The 15,891-nt window shown below is 38.6% G+C and overlaps 1 protein-coding gene across 5 annotated transcripts in view; it reads left to right on the plus strand.

Annotated features, from left to right (window-relative positions):
* Positions 1 to 15,891, plus strand: part of erbb4 (erb-b2 receptor tyrosine kinase 4) — a 1,019,841-nt gene that overhangs the window by 188,680 nt on the left and 815,270 nt on the right. The window lies entirely within an intron of this gene.

Raw genomic sequence — 15,891 nt, forward strand, 5'->3', positions numbered from 1 at the left:
TGTCTATTAATTCAAAATAATATTGCAATGGGAGAACAGGCAAATGTGCTTATTTAAAAGGCGGCACTTCTAAACATTTAAATTGAAGTAATTATAAAAATTATAATTATTGGGAAGAACACTTTTTCCTTGCATTGGGATACATATCCATATACTACATAAATTTTATTACAAGCTATGGACAGAATTTAAAAGAATAAAGAAGGAAATGCATTCTGAAATATAACGCAGAAAGTACCATCAAGGAACAAGAAAGTCTCAGTCAGCTTCTGATTGAAATCAAGTACCTGTCCAGAAATTTAATTATACGAACTATACCTCTTGAGTAATTTAACTTCAAAATTATTAGCAGAGCGGCTTTTTCTGGTATTTTGGAAATGATTGGAGATTGCAGCCCTGTTTGAAATGTAGCCATGGTTACTTGGCTTAGATCTTACAGGAAAGGTTTGCTGCTAATCCACCCAGCAGGTAGAAAATGATAAAGTCTATTAATCACTTGGAGTGGCTCCGGAACTTGCAAGAAATAAAAGTTGTAAAAAAAAAAAGGGAGGCACTGTTAATAAATAAACACAGACACAAGCAGCCATAGTTCACGCTACTATACTTCGGTGTATGCTGCCCTCCTGCAATATTATAGCTGGGTTTCATTGTAAAATATGTGCTGCACTGCATAACAGAATTAGCAGGCTATTGAGCTGGAGATTTTATATATATATATATATATATATATATATATATATATATATATATATATATATCTGATTGAACATTGGATAATAGTTCTTCATATTTATATCTGAAGGAGTGATCCTTTCAGCACACCAACCATTGAGTGAATTAAATCCATCTCACTTTTGAAAAACAAAACATTGCTTAGGTGTTTTAATGAAGTTTATCACAAACTTCATATGTCTGCTAATTTGTGTGCTATAACTCCAAATAAAGACTAGAAGATATCAGCACCCATCACAATGCAAAACTATCATGTCAGTTTCCTAGGAGATAAGCAGTGATAACGGCCTAGATACAATTAAGGATGTATCTACATGGTAGAATGAATTACGTTTGACACTACTTTAACTGCCATGTCTCAATGGTATGAAATTCTAAGATCTGTAGTTTACAAGGTCTTTAGCCTTTTCTGCCAAAGCGTGCTGATCTCTCACCAAACTGAAAATTCCAGCATTCCATAGCGTTTAGTCATGGCAGTTAAAGTGGTGCCAAACTGCATTAATTCCACAATGCAAATGCCCCCTAAATCAGTGCCCTACTTTGAGGACTGGTGCACTAGTAGATGTGCTTTTCAGAATTGATACATGCTTCTATTTTGTAACCAGTTGCACACAACTATTTAACAACATACTGTGCCAGATGGTGGGAAACTCAAACAAATGCCCTTGTGAAAACTTTAGTCCAACATGGGAGGGATTTTAATGGGAAGGCTTAGATTAAATTTCAGCCATAGGTATAAAATATATATACATGGTGCCTGCAGGAATTTGTAGATAAGGCTTTATTTTATTTTTATTTTAGCCGTTTGTTAACTATAACACCCTGATCTGAAATAGATGACAACATGGTTTATCTGGTAATGGTAAGTGAGCTAGAGAGACTCGTCTCTTTCATTCGTAAGTCCAACAATCCAATTTCAGAGTGGTAAAGCCATTCTGTGCAAGCCCTGTGAAGCATCACAAAAGGGTTGACTGGACTCGTGGACTATATTGTCATGCAGTGTTCTCTTAACCTTATATATTTCAGAAGGCTTAGATGCACCAATGTGGGATGGTGTTTTAGTATTTATTACCTGACTGTAGGTAGGAGTAGGGAAGCAAGCAGGAGGCCCATTACAAGATACAGAAATATATAAAAGGCTAATTCTTTACTACTCAACTCTTTTCTGTTGTCTTATTCAAGTATTCACTTTGTTTTGCAGAAACACATTTTTGTTAGATTAAAAGTGAAATTCATGACTTAAAAGTATGGGCTGAAAAGCAAAGTTTGTGATTGATTCAAAAACAAGTGGCAAAATCCCTTTTATTAGCAGGGTAAACAAAAGGATTAGGGGGAAAATATTGAGACTGGAGCCAATCAAGGAAACAGAATGCAAGTGTAACAGTTTTTGATGGTATGAAGGGCAAAATGTCTGTGAGTTATACCAAGTGAATATCACCAGTTTATGCAGCTGCCTGCTGTAAGTGGTCTGCTGAGAGCCATAAAGGCATTTTTTTCTGCTACTGTTCTTATTTGAAATCACATCTGCCAGGAAAGTGGTGCCAAAAAGCTAATGCAAAATGAGACTGATTGCTACTTGATTGTGTCGTGAAGAGCAAGAGGCCACTGAGGGAACAAGGAATAATAAACTGTAGCTTCACAGTAAAGATTAATGGGACCGAGAGAAGAAGAGGAGGAGGAGATGAAGGACTTGGTAGTCGTAGTAGCAATAGTGAATGGGACTAATTTCACACACTGACTTTGTCTATCCCTGGTGTGGGGTCAGATAAGATATCTGCTGAATCTGTTCCCTTGCAGTTCACTGAGAAGACTCTCACAAATGCATAAACTATAAACTATATGACTAATAAAAACCCACTACTCAAATATTGGAGCCTATACTGATAATGTACAAGTTGCCTTGGCAGGTTCAAAAGGCCAAATTCCGATTTGGTACATAATATAGTACAACCCGATATATTTTACCATATGATTTTCTTGTTTCAAAGGTTAGGAGATATAAAGTTCACCCTTGGGTTATAATAAAACAGTTTTGTGTCCATTGCATCATTATGACCGCTGTATAAGTACTGCTTTACTGTGTTTTCATCTTAGTTTCCCCCAAACTGCAAACCATTTCTTTGTTAGAGTATAGCATATACAGTATAAAGATAGTAAACATTTCCCACAAGTCAATTTTGGAAAGCTGTTCCTTTAGTCAGTTAAAATCACAAATGCAACTAATGACCATCATCAGGTTTAAAATGCTTTTGCAAATTAAGTAATAGTAGTGAGTGTGAATTTGTAGGAGAGATGTTCTGTACTTTGTGTTCAGACATAATGGCAGTAGCGCAATGCTTCACTTTTACTTTCTGCTCACACCATTTCAGGTTAATTAATAAAAAATCATAGCTCTGGGGGGTGCCCTCTGAAGTATATGATTGACTAACCACTAAGCCATATTTCAAAAGCCCTTTGAAAAGTTCACTGCTTTCACAGAAGTTGTTTGTGTTGTTTTGATGCAAGTCACTTCCTCTAAATTGTGTGCTGTCACATAATTAACCAAAGCTTAATAAAAAGCAAACCCTAATTACATAAACTGGGACAATGCTGGAACACTTTTGCCGCTACACTGTTCTGAAGCAATGAACAATTTATTTCACAAATATCTTCCCATTACATCTCAATCAGAACTGTGTCCTACAGTTGGGTGGATATGATAAAGAACTAGAATAAGTGTTATATGTAGAGTCTTTTTAGAAAAATGCCTATTGTCTTTTTGACGGGTATTGCTTTCAACTGTCTTGGGTAGAGGAATTGGAAAACTTTTTTTGTACCAAAAATGGTTGAACCAGGAGATGTCCAAGAGGGATGTATAAAACTAGATCTTTTAAAAGAATTAGCTTTCTTCTGTTCCCCAGAAGTGCCAAAAAGAAGCATGAACATTTAATATTTATATTAAGCAGGGAGCCCTGAGTATTTTATGTGTTTATTTGCTTTTAGAATTGATTTAGATGTAGAGCCACAGCAAAAGAAAGAGCGACATTTAACTTTTGTTGAGAATTACCCACAGTCAGTGTTCCATAGTGTCCTATTTGAATAATGCTCCCAAATATGCTTTTTGAGTGTCAAGAAACCCTAATGAGAGGAATATTAGGCACATCAGGACTTATTCACATGTGCTTGCTTCGTGCAAAGAAGAGCATTTTCTGTGCAGAAAATAATATTTCTATGCAGAAATATTATGAAAAGTTGTTCCCTGAGCAGAAATTGCTGTAGCTGTGGAATTAGAATTCATGTCCACACCAAAATACAGGGTGTTTCAAAACTTTGACCACTTGAAAGAGTTAGGAATAGAGTTTCAAATAATTACTGTTAGATGCCTCTTCCGGTGCACAAGCAGCCCCTGACCTCAGCCATTATTAAATTTGTGATCCCATAAAATAACCCTAGGCTAAGTGAGACATTTGCCATTTGTGAAGCTATTGTTTAGATTTGTTTCTGGCTCAAAATGGTTGGAAAAACTTGATAACTGATTAAACTGTTCGTACCTATTTGTGCCATTGTAACATATTGTCATCATGAAATACACAGCTTTGAAATTGAGTCCCTTATTTTGAAGCAAAATGTCAGATGGGCTCACTGGTCAGCTGCTGTGGAGTTTTCCCAACACAGCTGCTGCATCCAGTTTTAAACTGTATCTCTGGATTTACTGTGGAGCTTCCTGAAAGTTCCAAAGTGATCACACAGTTTTGGGGGTGTGGATCCAGGCCAATGGATCCATGACTGCATCACTGCCAGCAAGCAACTCCCTACCAGTCTGGCAATGTCACATTTCTGTGTTATTTCTGGTGCCAAATCATGTAACCAAGAGTACAACATTGCCAACAAGCCTCTGGGGGAGAACGGCTTGTTGGCTATATTGCAGTGGTAACATCAGTAGCAGCCCCCAGTGTTCCCTTAGACCGCCTGGCTGTGTGAATAGCCAAAAGGCTCCAAGGATTCTATTGTTGGAAACACTGGGATTTTTGAAAGACCTGGGAAGTGGGAAGAAAATGGCTAAAATTGCTCATTGCTTCCTTTGGAAGAAAAATTAGTGAAAAGTTACACTTCTAGTACTTAACGCTTCCCTCTTTCATTCTTCATCCATTAACAATGTCCCTTGCCAACTTTCTTTTTTCATGGGGAAAAGATTATAAGAGTCTGCAGGTGGAGAATGCAGTCTGGAAGGCCAATATGTTTTAAGTAAAGCTGGCAAGAAGGAAATGGCTTAAGCAACCCACCCTTTCATGCATCAGCTGTTTTTTCTATTCAGGGGTGAAGCATCTGATACCGGTTTTCAGTTTTATAATAGGGGTGGGAAACTGTTTGTGAACATCCTATGCTACACCTTCTTTTAACCTTTCATTCTCTCCAGAAATAGATTTTGTTTTCATGGTCTGTTTCATTGTGTTTGAGGTTGGAAAATTGATGTTCTCCTGTGTGAAATTGGCCAGCAGTTTGGAAGTGCCTTAAAGCTTGCTGCTTAGCACAGAGAAGTCCCAGCCTAACCTAGAAAGCTGTATATGAGCAAAGATAGAAACTCTACCCTCAAGAGGCAGCTCAGTGGCAAAACAACATCATTTGTTTTTCCTCTAATTTTATAAGATCCTGCATTCAATTTCAAGCATTTCTGGTGAAAGGATATTCTGGGAAGACTCTTTTGTCTGAGACCTTGGGAAAATGTTGCCAGTCAAAAAAGATTATTTTCACTTTTAGAGCCAAGCTAGACAGAGTGTAAGGCAGTTTAATATATTCTATATGACATGCCAGCCAAGACAATTTGTTGCAAAGCAGGGCTTTCTCATTCTTCTTTGCCTGTACATTTGAATGCAGGTCAGCTGGCTGAATGCAAAGACGCACTTGGGTGACAGCCATGATGTAAAGGCTCAGGTCCTCAGGTGTCTTGGTTCACTACTCCTTGTCTGATCAGTTTTAAACCAACTTCACCAGTTTTCTTTCCTCTAGGGCAGGGGTCCCCAAACTAAGGCCCGGGGGCCGGATGCGGCCCTCCAAGGTCATTTACCTGGCCCCCACCCTCACTTTTAGACTTCACACCAACAATCCTACTTAACTTGACTATCTCATTGGCCAGAAGTAGGACCACACTTCCCATTGAAATCCTGATAGGTTTATGTTGGTTAAAATTGTTTTTATTTTAAAATATTGTATTGTTCTTTCATTTACAGTAGAGTCTCACTTATCAAACACTCGCTTATCCAATGTTCTGGATTATCCAATGCATTTTTGTAGTCAGTGTTTTCAATATATCGTAATATTTTGGTGCTAAATTCATAAATACAGTAATTACTACATAGCATTACTGCGTATTGAACTTTTTCTGCCAAATTTGTTGTCTAACATGATGTTTTGGTGCTTCATTTGTAAAATCATAACCTAATTTGATGTTTAATAGGCTTTTCCTTAATGCCTCCTTATTATCCAACATATTCGCTTATCCAACATTCTGCCGGCCCGTTTATATTGAATAAGTGAGACTCTACTGTACTAATATTGTGCTATGGTAACAATTGAATATATTGTGTATATATATAACATTGATACTAATATTATAATGTAATACAATATAATACTAACAATTATACAATATAATAATATTAAGTATACATTATATATTAAATGTAATATTACTAATAATATTATGGTAGTGGTGTAGGACAATATAGTAATATATAATACTAATATGTGTGAGGGGGTGGGGTATAAATGTAATAAATAAATAAAATCGTTGTTGGGTTTTTTGGGTTTTTTTTGGCACTACAAAAAAGACATGTGCAGTGTGCATAGGAATTTGTTTGTATTTTTTTCAAATGATAATTCGGCCCCTCAACAGCTTGAGGGACCATGAACCGGCCCTCCACTTAAAAAGTTTGAGGACCCCTGCTCTAGGGAGTCTAAAGATTGATACAATATGGAATGCAGTCAACTACAGTGGCTTGGCATTTGCACTGTCTGCAAGAGCTGCTGTAACGGAGGAGCAAATATACAATTCAACTGTGGATCAAAAGTGATAATGAATGTATGCTTAAAGTTCCAATGCTATGAAGCATTGGCATTGTCTACCTCATATTACTGATATCATCCTAAATGTTGCATTGAAATACAACCTATTGCTATAATTTGCACTGAGATGAATTGAAGTTCATTACTACTCTCAGAGAACTGTTTGCTCATCTTGACCAATAATCTCCAACATAGTATAGATGACATGTGCCATACCCAAGGCCTGTGGGATGGCTCCAGCCCATCACATTATTTTATGTGGCCCATGAGGTCTGGACTTGGAGCCTCCCACTCTCCAAAGTGGAGGCAAAGAAAGACAAACGGTCCAGCATAGATGGATGGTTGCTCCCCCTCCCTCCCCACACTGCCCTGGCTTTAACAGAAGAGGCCACCAGAGGCTCTTACAATGGCTTTATGGCCTGAACTGCTGCTTGCTCACTGCTTTACAACTTCCTACTTTCTCTCCTCCATTTCCCAATTCTCCCTCCTTTTCTCCTGACCATCTGCAAGCTCAACAAATGCCTGTCCACCATCTCCATCTGCTGCACACACTCTTTGAAGTGACAATCACATATTCTACTAGGCACTTTTTGCTAGCCAATATTTTAAGTCATGTGGTGATGGGGCCTTTGAAAACAACTTCAGAAGCCCAATAGTCTAATCTTAATACCAATAAGATCATTGCAGTATTCTCTCTCCCTCCCCCCACCCACCTTTTAAAAAAAGTACTCTTATCAATGTTATTTCTGCCCGAAGTTATTATAAAAGAGGGAAACACTAACCAAAATGGAGCCTGTAGCAAGAATGGCTTATTTTGTGTTTCTTGTTATTTTCAAAACATAATAAATGAATGAGAATAGTGTGTGATATGCTGTCTCAGGTTATTTAACAATATGTTAAGGAGTTGTTACATTTACAGACAGTTCCCAAGTAACAAACATCAGACTTACAAATGACCCACAGTTAAGAATGGGGGTGAGACAACAGGAAGTGAGAGAAATCTAGCTCTTGGAAGGAAAATTCACTCCTGGAAGAGTTATCATGGGGAAAAGGAATCTCCAAGAAGATTGATCACCAATCCTTGTTCTATAGGTAAAGGTTTTCCCCTGATGTTAAGTCCAGTCATGACCGACTCTGGGGGTTGGTGTTCATCTCCATTTCTAAGCCAAAGAGCCGGCGTTGTCCATAGACATCTCCAGGTCATGTGGCCGGCATGACTGCATGGAGCGCTGTCACCTTCCTGCCGGAGCAGTACCTATTTATCTACTCACATTTGTATGTTTTTGAACTGCTAGGTTGGCAGGAGCTGGAGCTAATAGCGGGCACTCACGCCACTCCTGGGATTTGAACCTGGGACCTTTCGGTCTGCAAGTTCAGCAGCTCAGTGCTTTAACACACTGTGCCACCACCTTGTTCTATAACAAGTCATATTTTTCAAAATCCAATTCTCACAGAGACTGAAAGTGAGGTGAAATTTTCTGAACAGGTTCACAGACAGCAAACCCCCCCCCCCCCATGGGGTGTTAACTCTTCCTCATGCTACCCAAAGCACACATGCATATATGTATATATGTATGTGTGTATAATATATGTGGCAGGAGTTACACGTGTAACTGTTCTGACTTACAAACAAATGGAACTTAAGGTAAAATCTAAAGAACCTAACTTGTTCATAACTTGGGGACTGCTTGTATAAAGTCTTACAATTACAAATTGTCTTTTGAGGACAAGCATAAGATTGATGTGACCTTCAGTTAAAATGGGTTTGACAGCCCTGGTCTAGATAGTTAGTTACTCTAACAGAGCATTCTGTTAAGTATCACTTGTGGCTTGTCCACATCCTGAGCTTGAGTGTTATTTCTCATGTTCCCCTGTTACTTCTTGTATTTTATCTTGAAACTCAAACATATAGTAATTGAACAAAATATTTTTGGTAACAAGACATGCTTAGATATGCTTATTTTCATGAAAACTACTGATGTTCCAATGTTTTTTCAGCCCCAGTGTTGCTTTACACATATTTCACTTCGTTTTATTTCTCTTGAATCGGAACCTGGCATTGATAGTCATACGACCTTGTCACATGGCCGCTGGAGGTGCTCCACTTTGTAGAGGAGTGTGGGAAACCCAGTGCCCTATGCCCTGTATTGCCCGGCTCCAGCTGAGGGCTATCAGATGGGGGGAAGTGGGAGCACACAGCTTCCCCCCATGGATTGCAATGGCAACACGAGAACCCTCCCTGGCAGTGGCATGCATCAACTCACTCTCCTTCAACCAAAGAACCATGCTGGTGTCATCTGATGGGAACCGGCCTGCTCAGTGGGTGATTGGGGCTAAATCGGCACATGCCACCAAATTTAGCCCCATGTGAAGAGGTCAATAATCTCCTACACCATCCTGGCTCCAACTGATTCCAACTAATAAAAGATACTATGCTAGATAAAATAGCATTTATGATGATACCACTAACACTTATAGACTTTTTATTCAGGTTGGCTATTCTCATTAAAAGTTTTAAATGAAAATCCCCCAACTTCACTTCATTTTTTTTAAAAAAGCAGCAGTTAGCAATCATGAATTCTGAAAACATGACAAAAGCAAACAAAATCCTTTTTCATTTTGCTAAAGTATGTATTGAACTGTTAAGACAATAACTTTATGCTCTCACTTAGATTTGGCATCATGATGTTATGATGCAGCACAATCTGACTGGCTGCATATAATCATTATGCCATCACTGTGGATACATGTTTCCTGGATGGCTATATTAAGCTAATAATCAGGTATGTTGCCAAGATAGACACACACAAAATGAAATTTTGAATAAGCAACAGCATTGGGAGAAGGGAATATTTTAGAACATTTTGTCATATATGGGCATGCACAAAATATAAAACTGGGGGAAATCTAGTTTTTAGAAGGATTTCTTCTTTGTAGTTCCAGCAATATTTAGGCATTTCCACAAAGGAATTGTGCTCTTTTCATGTAATAGCTTTGTGTTTGAGGGACTTCCAAGGACATTGCTGCAGATAATATTTTTTCTCATTTGGGTATGAGAAGTGGTACCTATCAAGTTTACCACCCTGCACAGCTCTTGAAGGCTCTCTTATAAAGCAACATATCTGCTGATCAGATAAAGAATTCATGCTCTCCCACACCACTAACCCAATCAAAGACTGGATCTCTTTTCCAGCTCAAACTCCTCAGCTTTAAATACAATGATAAGGGCAGAAGAAGCTTATACAGGACAGATGGGAACATGTGGACCAAATTATGTCCTTAGCCTGCAAGTTCCCCTTTTCTGAGATAAGTAGTGTAAATTTCATTCTAAAAATTAGTGGATGATATCATATTTTGTCTAACAGGTCAGGCCACTCATAAGGTATGTTAAGTGTTCTCTTACACTGTTCAAAGAAGTATGGGATAGCCATTCACAGTATTGCTCCCCGTGTGTCTTGAGGAGAAGACAGAAATTGTAAAATGAAAATGCATATGTCTGAAACAGTTTGGGCATGTTAGCAAGACAGGCCTATGTCAGCTATGCAGTGTACATTAGATTCCATTTCTACTCTACTAACCTCATCACAAAGGGATAAGGATTCATCCTGCATCATGGCAAATTCATGGGGTCCTTGTGGAGTGTGTGGAAAGTCCGTCACTCCCATATTGTCACAGCCACATCATACGCCACTTACACTCCTCTTTTGGCATGCAGCCTGACCATGTAATGGGCTCTGTGTCAAAAGTGGAGAGCAAATGGCATACGACAGGCAAATCAGTCCATCTGATGAGGTGGTCAGAGCAGGCGAGGCAGTGCCATTTGTCTACTGACTAGCATTACCTAGAGCACTGCTTCGTATATTGTGCGTTACAACCCCAAATGGGGTTCCCTTAGTTCAGTGTTGGGGGTCCCAAAATTTGCAACAGTAAAGGTTTTCTGAATGTCATCTAATGGCTGTTAGATATTTACATGAATCTGTGTTACTGTGGACTCTGCAGATAATGCTTCAGCTGTACTTCATTAAAAGGAAAATCAGCCTATTTAGCAAACTTTGCAAATGCTTATTTGTTATCAGTAAAAGTTTGGTTTTTATGCCTATTTTATATACCCATATACCTACATAAAATTTTCTCAGACCAAAAAGGGTCCTGAGTGGAAAGGTTTATGAAGCCCTGGCCTAGAGCATGAGTGGACATGATGATGATGATAAAGATGAAGATGTAGAAGTAGCTGTCAAAGTACATTTTTGGTTTGGAAAATGAGTATTTTTTTAAAATGTCCAGCAGTAGGGGAGGCAGAGATGAAACCTATAGAAAAGATTAATTGTCAATACTTCCAGCTCAGACATTTCATCATGGTTCCAAGAGATGCAATGTTTCTTGAAGAAATGCAGTGTCACTAGCAAGACTCTCGGAGAAGGTTGCTTGCTGACAGTGACACAGTGGTGGGGCCATTGGCTGTGTGGACATTGTATCAGGCCAAATCTAATCTGATTCCGCTGTCCATACCTCTGAAATTGTGGGATCACTCTAGAGCAGGGTTTTCAAACTAGGCTACTTGGAGCCCTTGGGGCTCCATGGGTGATAGTGAGGGGCTCTGGAGCACCATGCTGCTTCCTGTCTCCTCCTCTTTCCTCCTCCTCCTGAGAAATGCATGGAAATTAATTAATTGAGTTGCCAGAAAGAACAGTAGCAACATCCTCCAGGGGCACAGACCCTTTCCCCCTGCCTCCCTCACTGCCCAAACTCTTTTTCTTGTTGCCCAGACTCCCCCCGCCACCTTTGCTTCTAAAACCCTATTTCCCTCCCACTGCTCAGGGGGTGCTTAGATTGTGTTTTTCCTGCATGGTAGAAAAGGGTTGAACTGGATGGCCTCTAGGATTTCTGCTGCTGCTATTGTTATTATTATTACAAAGGCTGGATGGCCATCTGTTGGGAGTGCTTTGATTGTGCTTTTTCAGCATGGCAGAAGGGTGTTGGACTGGATGGCCCCGGGGGTCTTCCATTAAAACATTTTTAAGTTTATGTTGGTTAAAATTGTTCTCCGCATTGACATAGAGCGGGGTAGAAATACAGTAAATAAATATTGTATTGTTCTTTCTTTTCTTTTCTTTCCTTTTTTTTTTTTGAACTGTGTGAATTAGTTCCCCCAAACACTCTCCACCTATCTATCACTGGCCCAGCCCATGCCTGATATATGTGTGTTTATTTTCTGCATTGTTTTACACACTTTGTACCATATATACAGCCCCCCCAACCTCAAAATTTGACAACACAACCCATCATCCACGCCTCAAGGTTGATACAACAAAAAGAAAAGAAAAATAAAGTCCTAATTAGAGGGAGAGCAATAATTTTTTTTATCCAATTGCTGCCAGTTTAGAGGGCTAATCTCTGCCCACTTGGTTGCCTAGCAACCAAGGGACAGCCAGGTTTCAGTTAGGGGACAGGCAGCCTTAGGCCTCACTTAGGCTTCTTCCACAGATTATCTAATTTGCACTGGATTATATGGCAGTGTAGACTCAAGGCCCTTCCACACAGCTATATAACCCATTTATAATCTTATATTATCTGCTTTGCACTGGATTATCTTGACTCCGCACTACCATATAATCCACTTCAGTGTGCATTTTATACAGCTGTGAAGAAGGGGCCTCAGATAATCCAGTTCTGAGCAGATAATATAAGATTAGAAATATACAGTAGAGTCTCACTTATCCAACGTAAACAGGCCGGCAGGATAAGTGAATATGTTGGATAATAAGAAGGGATTCAGGAAAAGCCAATTAAACATCAAATTAGGTAATCGTTATACAAATTAAGCACCAAAACATCATATTATACAACAAATTTGACAGAAAAAGTAGTTCTATGCGCAGTAATGCTATGTAGTATTTACAGTAGAGTCTCACTTATCCAACACTCGCTTATCCAACGTTCTGGATTATCCAACGCATTTTTGTAGTCAATGCTTTCAATATATTGTGATATTTTGGTGCTAAATTCATAAATACAGTAATTACTATATAGCATTACTGTGTACTGAACTACTTTTTCTGACAAATTTGTTGTCTAACATGATGTTTTGGTGCTTAATTTGTAAAATCATAACTTAATTTGATGTTTAATAGGGTTATCCTTAATGCCTCCTTATTATCCAACATATTTGCTTATCCAATGTTCTGCCGGCCCGTTTATGTTGGATAAGTGAGACTCTACTGTACTGTATTTACAAATTTGCCACTAAAATATCACAATGAATTTAAAACACTGACTACAAAAGCATTGATTATGAAAAGGCAGACTGCGTTGGATAATCCAGAACATTGTATAAGCGAATGTTGGATAAGTGAGATTCTTCTTTAATATGAAATAATTACTGGGATAGAATAATGCAGAACAATATAATCTCTAAAACCAGGACAGTAAATAAACAGGGGAATTCCAGACAGGAAACAATCAGGGCCAGCTAACACCTCCCAACAAAGTATTCCCATCATCAAAGTCTGGAAAATCCTCTGTTTTCTCAGGGCCACAGACAGTAGAAGCACATAAAATATCGCAAACAACACCACTCTGAAAACAAGGGAATTCCAGACAGGAAACAATCAGGGCCAGCTAACACCTCCCAACAAAAAATTCACTCAGGGAGGAAACAGCCAGGCTTTAAAGCTGCAAGGCCATTACATCCTAATCATTTTTCCTAATTGTAGCATTCATACTTGCCTCCAACAAACAAAAAAAAACAATCAGAAATATTATATATTCACAACCTTTAGGAAATAATATCCCCTGATGGCACAGCGTGTTAAAGCGCTGAGCTGCTGAACTTCTGGACTGAAAGGCCACAGGTTTGAATTGGGGGAGTGGAGAGAGCCCCCACTGTTAGCTCCAGCTTCTGCCAACCCAGAAGTTCGAAAACATGCAAATGTGAGTGCATCAATAGGTACTGCTCCGGCGGGAAGGTAACGCCGTTCCATGTAGTCATCCCACATGACCTTAGAGGAGTCTACGGACAACGCCGGCTCTTCGGCTTAGAAATGGAGATGAGCACCAACCTCCAGAGTCAGACATGACTGGACTTAATGTCAGGGGAAAACCTTTACCCTTCACCTTAACTACCACCAATTCCTCAATACTTTATTTCCCATACCACCATACTTCGCCACAGCAACGCGTGGCCGGGCACAGCTAGTAATAATATAAAATAATATATAAGCCTTTCTTGGGGTGCCATGAAAAACTTTTACTTCAAAAAGGACTCTATGGTTGAAAAAGTTTGAGAACCACTGCTCTAGAAGTTCAAGAATGCTCTGGAGTAAATCCCATGTTTGACTGAAGCAAATTAATGGCTGGATGAAGTAATTCTTCTGTGAATCCATCTAGTCATTGTGTGGACCTCTCAAACCAGTTTGACAGTGACGCCATGTAGATGTAGCCTTAGATAAAAAGATGAGTACATGAAGGATGGGACATGAAACCCATTAATAAAATTGGCAATTACACACTACACAATTATAGAATTATGGTTCCACTTTAACTGCTATAGTTGCCTCCTACAGAATCAGAGAATTTACAGAACTTTTATACCAGATGTATCCAGGAGATCGCCTCAGCCTAAGTATCTCTGCTTAACACCATTGTTCTCCAATTATTCTGGCTTTGCTGCTTCAGTACTCTTTCTCCTGACTGCAAATGGACCTATGTTCTGTCCTGTTGGATCTATTTGGTATGTAAGTGCCCTTTCCAAGTTCTCCACAGTCAAGGTAAGGACTCTCTAACTTCTGCATTTGATCAAAACAATCACTGAAAACAGGATGAAGAGGTAATTTAATTATCCTTGGCCAATAGAGATGAATCAGTCAGTGACAAAGCCCTCACAAATTAGCTTCCACACCTTGGAAATTCAGAACCAATTGGTGCTATTAAAAACTTTTCCTATCACCTAAATTGCAACCTGAGTAAAATAGTTACTACTGGACAATATTTTAAGGGAACACAATTATGCTACAAGGCATGCTTACCAGGAAATCAAATAAGAAGAATAAGAAGTATAAGAATAATTTTATTTCTTACCCGTCTCTTCTAAAAACACACAATATCATAAACATTATATAAAATACATATTAAAATATATTTCTACAAATACATATATTAAAATACACAGAACAAGGACTAAAATATAGTGAACCCAAGACACAAGTTTAAAATCAATGATTAAAATTGACTAGGTGTTTTATTACTTAAAGAGCTTTTCTGCAAATGGTTCTGAGATAAATAACCTGCTTGTCTAAGGAGAGCTGACCAGCCTGTCCCTTTCTAATATTTGTTATGGTGTACTTCTCATCTAATGTGAAACTGTTAAGGATATTGCTGTTCTAAAACAATGGCTTTTGTTACTAGTAGCATTGGGAAAGGGCATCATTTTGGCTATGTAAACCACAGCGGCAGATAAGAGGAAGGTCTGTTCAAGCCAATGAATAGCTCTCCTGTTTTAAAGCAAAGCTTACCAAGTTTTACAAAGTAGGCTTGTTCCCACATCAGGGGGACCATTAACTTAAAGTCATTTTTGTTTTTAATACAAGACATACATTCATTATTTGGAGCAATTTACTTTCAGGCATAGAAAGCGTTCTTTACATTTCAGACGTGGGAGCACTGAAAGTAGATAAACAAGGAATGGCATGAAAAAGCATTTTTGTTTTTGTTGTTAAGATGTTATATTATGCTCTAAACATGACCTGCATCCAGGGCCTACTCAGAAAATTTTAGTACTGTAGCTGGTATTATTAAAGAACATTATTTCCTCACCAGGCTATGGATTTTTCCTCCCATGTATTTCTAACATGTGCTATACAATTATCACTAAAGCCAAAGATGTTTAATATTGATGTCTAGAATAAATTCCACCAGAGAGAGGGACCAAATAGAAATACTAAGAAGCACAATATTGTGACATTAGTTAAATCCTTTAGTGGTGGTGGTGGGGGGGAAACACCTTCAGAATAGGTAAAATGTTATTTTACAAAAAGCAATGCAGAATTTTCTATTTAATGGAAGGCATTTAAATTCAGTTGAGGCTGACTAAAATATCCCACACAGTTTGTTAAATTGCAA

This window comes from Anolis carolinensis, chromosome 1 (assembly GCF_035594765.1).
Source record: "Anolis carolinensis isolate JA03-04 chromosome 1, rAnoCar3.1.pri, whole genome shotgun sequence".
Taxonomy (NCBI): Eukaryota; Metazoa; Chordata; class Lepidosauria; order Squamata; family Dactyloidae; genus Anolis; species Anolis carolinensis.